Raw genomic sequence first — 7,424 nt, 5'->3', positions numbered from 1 at the left:
ACTTGCACTTTGATGTGCTTTCAAACCGCTAGGTTAGCAAAACGTTTGGAAGCCAAACGAAACAAAAAAGCCACAAAAACACAAAAATAAATAGCAGAAACAGACAGACCTCAGTGTAACACTCCAAATGAAAGTGTGGCACTCAAAACAGAGCACATTCGGCTTCCAAAAAACATTCTCAAACCGGGTTTGCAGCATTTGGGTTCCAAGTTGTTTGAGTACCAAGGCGTTTGAGAATCAAGGTACCACTGTACTTGAATGCCGCTGGGATTTTTCACCTTTCCTGAGGAGGTTCTGTCTGTGGGGTATTGCAACACAGGATCGCTTCTTTATTCTTGTCGTAGGAATGTTAGAAGAGCTCTGCAAACAGGCCAATGGCCCACGTAGTCGAGCAGGCAGTGGCCAACCAGATGCCCCATTAGGAAGCCCACAAGAAAGACTTGGACACAACAACCACTCCTCCCCACTTGTGGTTCCCAATGTGGCCAGTAGCCTTCTACTCTGCGAATTTGTCTTTGAAAGCCGTCCCAAGTTGGTGGCCATCACTGCTTCCTGTGGGTGGGAGTTCCACAGGATAACTATGCACTGGGCGAAGAAGTCTTTCCTCTTGTCCGTCCCTAATCTCCCATAATTCACTTTCGCTGGATGCTCCAACAGCAGTCTAGAACACTGTGCGATATTTTTGCAGCTTTGAGAATTTGTTTCTAAATGACAAACCATACAGAGCAAAAGCAATACAAATAGACAGAAACAGTGAAAGGAAAGGAAATAGAAAGAAAGAAAACAAAAACAAAACAGAATATATTACAATTAGATAACAGGTTAAAATATAAAACTTCCAATAATAATAATAGTAGTAGTAGTAGTTAATAATTTATTATTTATACCCCAGCCACTCTGGGCTGCTTCCAACAAAACACTAAAATACAATAACCTATTAAACATTAATAGTTCTCTTTATACTACTTATTTTGTCTATATTTGTTATTTATGCATATATGTCTATGTGTGAAATTAATAAAGATTATTAGCAGGGACCCAGGTGGCACTGTGGGTTACACCACAGAGCCTAGGACTTGCCGATCAGAAGGTCGGCGGTTCGAATCCCCGTGACGGGGTGAGCTCCCGTTGCTCGGTCCCTGCTCCTGCCCACCTAGCAGTTCGAAAGCACATCAAAGTGCAAGTAGATAAATAGGTACTGCTCCGGTGGGGAGGTAAACGGCGTTTCCGTGCGCTGCTCTGGTTCGCCAGAAGCAGCTTAGTCATGCTGGCCACATGACCCGGAAGCTGTACGCAGGCTCCCTCAGCCAATAAAGCGAGATGAGCACCGCAACCCCAGAGTCGGCCACGACTGGACCTAACGGTCAGGGGTCCCTTTACCTTTTCCTAATAAAGATTATTATTAGAGAGAGAGAATTTGTTTCCTCTTCTCAGACAGAAGGATGGAAAACTTCTTTCCACATCAATGTAGTGGTAGTGATTCTCCATTTTGTAGCTCCATTAGTATGTGAGTGTTTGGGGAAGGGGGAAAAATAGGCATGGGATAATTTAATCCCACTTGCGTGGTCTTGCTTAGTTACATTAGCCCCCATTAGTAATAACTTTTACGCTAATTGCTCTCTCCGTTCAATATAATTAAAAGATACACAGAGACTTACCGGAGTCCTCTGCAATTTATTAAATGATTATTACTTTGGGGATTGGGCAGTATTAATCATCACCATTATTTATTAGAATGTTGCCATTAATTTAGGATCGCATTACTTTTTGTCACTGGGGTCTCCTTTCATTATATTTGCAGAGGGGAGAGAAAGAGGTGAGGGGCCCGATCCTCACCGAATGTTTCCACACAAGTCTGATCGAAATGAGCAGGACTTCCTCGATGTTTTCTTTCTTCGTGAAAATCCCTCAGCCTCCTCTTTCTGTAAGGAAATGCCCAGGGTGGTGGTATGTTCAGGGATAAGTAGGGCTGACACATTTCAAAAAGTAAAAAACCAGGGCACCCTGAAATTGTTGAGCTTTTTTAATTGATTGCCTAAGATCCAGGACAAAGCACCACCTTTCATAAATCCCCCCAGACGTCAATTCTGCCTTCAAAATCCTGGTACTGTCCGGGAAGATCTGGACGTATGGCAGCCCAAGGGAGGATCTGTCATTTTCAACTTATCGTTTTCCCAGTCTTAAGTTCTGCTCTCCACATTGTTGATGGAGAAATCTGAGAGCTCCCTTGGAGCCGGCTACAGGTAGTGGGAGACTCTCAGCTGCTCTGTATTAATCATGAGTAATGCCAGGTGCAGGGACGTAGGTGGTGCTGTGGGTTAAACCACAGAGCCTACGACTTGTCGATCAGAAGGTCGGCGGTTCAAATCCCCGCGACGGGGTGAGCTCCCATTGCTCGGTACCTCCTCCTGCCAACCTAGCAGTTCGAAAGCACCTCAAAGTGCAAGTAGATAAATAGGTACCGCTCTGGTGGGAAGGTAAACAGTGTTTCCGTGCGCTGCTCTGGTTTGCCAGAAGCGGTTTAGTCATGCCGGCCACATGACCAGCTGTACGCCGGCTCCCTTGGCCAATAAAGCGAGATGAGCGCCACAACCCCAGAATCGGTCACAACTGGACCTAATGGTCAGGGGTCCCTTTACCTTTTATTGCAGATATTAAAATTAACAATTTTTCTTACTTGCACTGATGATAGTCATTGTTCGGATGGGGGGCTTTTATCCATTTCCGCAGTCACACAATCAATCAATCAGTAGCTGAAACTGGGTTCCACACAGTCACAATAACAAATAAACCAAAAAAGCCTCAAAAAGAAAAACGCAAAAACAATAGCAAAAACAAAATCACCAAACTTAATCTGTTCTGGAAGTCCGTTTGACTTCTGAAATGTTCATAAACCAAGGCGCAGCTTCTGATTGGTGCAGGCACCCCAGGAACAATAGCCGACAACTGCATCAGACGTTTGGCTTCCGAAAAGCATTCAAAAACTGGAACAGTTACTTCTGGGTTTCTGGCGTTTGGGAACCAAGACGTTTGAGTATCAAGCTACCACTGTAGTTTTATTTTATGGTTTTACGTATAATTCCTGTACATCACTCGTGTTATGAATAGTAGTATATAATTTTAAAAAAATTATAGCAGATATATAGATTCCTTTCAGGTATTTAAAAGCTAATATCATGCCTGTCCCTACTGACTCATACCCTCCAACATTTCTCCGATAAAAATAGGGATGTCCTATTCTATTATTATTATTATTATTATTATTATTATTATTCCCCTTCCATCTGACTGGGTTGCCCCAGTCACTCTGGGTGGCTTCCAACATATATAAAAACATTAAACCTTTTTTAAAAACTTCCCTATACAGGGCTATCTTCAGATGTCTTCTAAAGGTTGCATGCTTACCTCATTGGTTGGGGGTCCTATAACTCCATAGCTTCCAGGATTTCTCCAATGAAAATAGGGACGTCCTACAGAAAAGTGAGATATTCCAGGATCAAATCAGAGACCAGGATGGCTTGTGTAAATTTGGGACTGTCCCTGGAAAATAGGGACACTGGGAGGGTCTCTTTTCCAGATTAAATATACCCTAACTCTTCCAACTCATCCAACTGCCCCTCATAGGCCAGAAATCTAACCACGGCTGTTGTACCTTGGATCTCAAACACCTCGGCTCCCGAACAAATCGGCTCCCAAACGATCAAAACCCAGAAGTGAGTGTTCCAGTTTTCGAACACTTTTCAGAAGCTGAACGTCTGACGTGGCTTCCACAGCTTCCGATTGGCTGCAGGAGCTTCCTGCAGCCAATCGGAAGCTGCGCCTTGGTTTCCAAATGTTTTGGAAGTCAAACGGACTTCCGGAACAGATTCCTTTCAACTTCCAAGGTACGACTGTACTTCAGACTATATTGTCAAGAGTTCCTGCAAATGAATGAATGAATACAGACACACACAAACACACACACACATTCTCCAGTGGGATGGTGTACAATAAAATAAAACTGGCAACCCTTTCAAACCATATGTTGGAGTGCCTTGTTAATTATTTTGTGGGTTCTCCCTTGAAACAAACTGATGCTGATTCAGGAGGGTTGCAAACCCCAGCATCAACCAGGGCCTTCTGGTTGCTTGGCAACTCCTTCCCCATTTCCCACGACCCCACTGAGCCAGCCCCAACAGGATGAAACTGGCCGTTCCATGAATATAATTTGCAGCTTTTCCTCTTAGGCGTTAATTAAGCTGATTGATTACCAATGTATTTAAATGTCTCTGGGAATACACAGGCGCAAAATTCCATCCACCCTCCACCACCGCACTGACCCAGCCTCAGAAACAGCAACTGCGTAGTCGGCACATTGGATAATGCAACGTGGGGAGGATGAATGAATGAACTTAGGCCGCGGTAACTGTCTAAGAGGATGAGAGAAATCAGGCACCATTTGCAGGTTGGAAAGAGATGACGCCAAACCCAACAACTTTGGCTTCCTAAAAAAAAACCTCTACAACTTTAGGTAGATCACTGCCAGTTTTTTAATACTGTGAATAGATTGCAGTCTATTGGGAGCTGAACGTCCCTGATTTAGAGAACTTGTGCCCTGAACTGAAAAGGCTTTTCCTTCCCCGTACTCCACCCCAACTGAAATAAAACAGTCCCTTGCCATGGTTTTCAATATGTAAAAGTGTTGACTCAAAAGGAAAGGGTGTTGGGGAGGGAAGAGGAAAAAGTAGGCAAATTTACATAGAACTTGCTTTCACAAGAGGCAGTGATAGCCACCAACCTGAATGTCTTTAAAAGAGGATTAGACAAATTCATGGAGAAGATTGTTATTGATGGCTACTAGCTATGATGGCTATGCTCTGGCCCCACGGCCAGAGGCAGCAATGCTTCTGAATACCAGATTCTAGAAACTGCAGGAAGGGGAGAGAGCTCTTGTGCTTGAATCCTGCTTGCAGGTTGACCACAGTGAGAATAGGATCCTTGACTAGGTGAACCATTGGCTTGATCCATCAGGCTCTTCTGATCTTCTTGATGCTTTCGAATTCCAGTTGTTAGAAGCCACAGGAGAGGATAGTGCCCATGTGGGCTTCCCATTGGAGTGTCTGGTTGGCCACCGTGAGAAAGCCACTTCTGACCTCAGAAGGAGGTGGTGTTGCGGGCTTCACACCCCCAGCCCCCACGCAATCAGGGGAATCCTCGGGCTTCATCATCCCCTGGCCAACTAATTGGCTGGCTCAGGGGGTGTGGCTTGCCTTATTTAAGGCAAGCGCGGCCTGGGATCTCCCTATCTGGCTACTTTGGTTTTGCCTCTTGCTTTTATCGCTGCTTGAATTCCCTGCTTTTGTCGCTGCTTTCCCTGTTGGATTTATCTGCTTTGTCGTGGTTTTGGCTTTCAGGTTCCCCCTGCTGGTGTTCGGTCTTCAAGCAAACAGGCTGAAGCCGGATAGTCGGACAGGACCAATGCCTAAGCCAATACCGCTCTTTACCTGTAACCAATAAAGTTGTGGCCAATTTTAGCCCATTAACCTAATATAATTGTGTCACATGTCTTTATTCCTACTGGTGGGAGGCAGGAACTTGCCACGCAACAGGATACTGGACCAGACAGGACACTGATCTGATCCAGCAGGGTCGTCTTTTTTATGGTTTAATGTTTTATTTAAGCATATTTACAAACAAACAAACAATAAGGTACACACACTTAACCCCAAATACCAAAGTGAGTAAAGGGAAAGGGTAAGAAAGAAAAAAGGTTGAAGTACCGCACCCATTTGACTCCCCTCCACCAGCACTCATCATCTTTGAGTCATTTAAGTTCTTATTTACATTGCATATCCTTTATCGCTGTAATTACTTCTTTAATAGTACTATTATGGTATAATATCAAGTCACCTTACAAACTTAGTCTAAACATATCAGCATGTTATCTTTAAAGCAGTGTTTGTTCATATATTCCTCAAACCGTAACCATTGTGCCCTTAATTTCTGGTGCGTTTGATATCTTATTACCGCAGTTAGTTTTGCCAGCAGGCTCACCTTACGCTCTTATTGGAAGCCCAGAAGCATGACCTGTGGAATGAATGTTCACTGATATCAATTTTTGTTTTCTATTGACTACTCCTGCTGTATCCTGGGCTTGTCACCTGGGCAACCCCAAGCAATTCATGGCCACACCGTAGAACGTTTGACATATGACAACTTGGAAAAGCACTTCTGTCTCTCTCAGATCTGAAAACTGCAGATGGTCTTTTCGTTGTGACTCTGTTTAGATTGGGTCAAGCTGCTAAAGAATGGCCAGGCTGCCCAGGTAAAGCAATCAGTGACTAATGTCAGGTATCCTGGTGTAGCCTTATGAGGCTTTGCCCTCGGGTGGGAAAAATATTGTGCCTGGGAAAGGGAAGTGGGAGTCAACAGACACTCAAGGAATAGTTTCGGAGAAAAAGGTTTTATTTCTACCATCCATGAACTGGTAGAAGGAGCAAGTGTGATAGTCCACAAAAGCATGCACGAGTTCACAGTCATGTGCACAAGCATATATACCCCTTTCCAGTTCCCTCCTCCTTTCTCCTCCCTCAGGAGTCCTGCCCCATGATGTGTTCCCCTGAGCATGTACAGAAAGCTGTCTTGGGACTATTGTGGACTCTTGGCAGGAAAGGGGGTGAGGGGGTTTCAGTGTGTTCCAGTTGTTTCATTCTTGTGCTTTGGCATGGTTCCTGGACTGAAAGCAAGTTGTAATGTGGTTCTTTAGCAAGGCCAGAAGGCATGAGAAAGGCCTGAGAAACAATGGGCTGTTCTCTACCTTTGTTACAGCAGAGCGGAATGTTTCTGATGCTTAGCTGCTGAGAAAATGATTTTGAAAAGTTTTGAGAAGCTTTGAGCCTGCTTTGGTGGGGGGTGACTTCGGACCTAGGTGAGGTCACCTGTCTTCACCTTCCTTCACTGGCAGACAGGATTTCTGCTGTAGACCACCTCCTGTGATGTATTTCTGCTGTAGACCGCCCCCTTCTGTGATGTATGTGTGATGTTTTTGGGGGTGGTCTTTGTGGGATATAAAGCTGTCAGTCAAGTCCAACATTCCGAGAGGACTAACTGCCTCTATGTGGCAGGCAGTTTTGTCGGTTGGTTAGTCAGTTGCTGCAAGGAAGTTTAACTGGTAACTGCTCAGATGCAGTCTTCTCGTGATTCACTACTACCTAGTATATAGTTTACCTGTTATGTAACCTAAGCCTAAGCCTGCCTTCAGGAACAACTATGTAAACCTGAATGAATATGATAGTAAAGTAAAGGGACCCCTGACCGTTAGGTTCAGTCGCGGACGACTCTGGGGTTGCGGCGCTCATCTCGCTTTACTGGCCGAGGGAGCCGGCGTACAGCTTCCGGGTCATGTGGCCAGCATGACTAAGCCGCTTCTGGAGAAACCAGAGTAG

The 7,424-nt window shown here is 44.7% G+C and overlaps 1 long non-coding RNA gene across 1 annotated transcript; it reads right to left on the bottom strand.

Annotated features, from left to right (window-relative positions):
• Positions 1–1,654: 1,654 nt before the first annotated feature.
• On the bottom strand, positions 1,655–6,333 carry LOC310666760. Its single transcript, XR_014506016.1, has 3 exons — positions 6,007–6,333; positions 3,406–3,470; positions 1,655–2,226 (listed from the first exon to the last, which is right to left on the bottom strand). It is a non-coding gene; the product is annotated as an uncharacterized lncRNA (long non-coding RNA).
• Between the last annotated feature and the right edge of the window lie 1,091 nt (positions 6,334–7,424).

The sequence above is a fragment of the Podarcis tiliguerta genome (assembly GCF_965153285.1).
Source record: "Podarcis tiliguerta genome assembly, chromosome: 16".
NCBI classification, from domain to species: Eukaryota; Metazoa; Chordata; class Lepidosauria; order Squamata; family Lacertidae; genus Podarcis; species Podarcis tiliguerta.
Note: the sequence above shows the minus strand (reverse complement) of the source record. Positions and strands in the feature narration are given on the sequence as shown.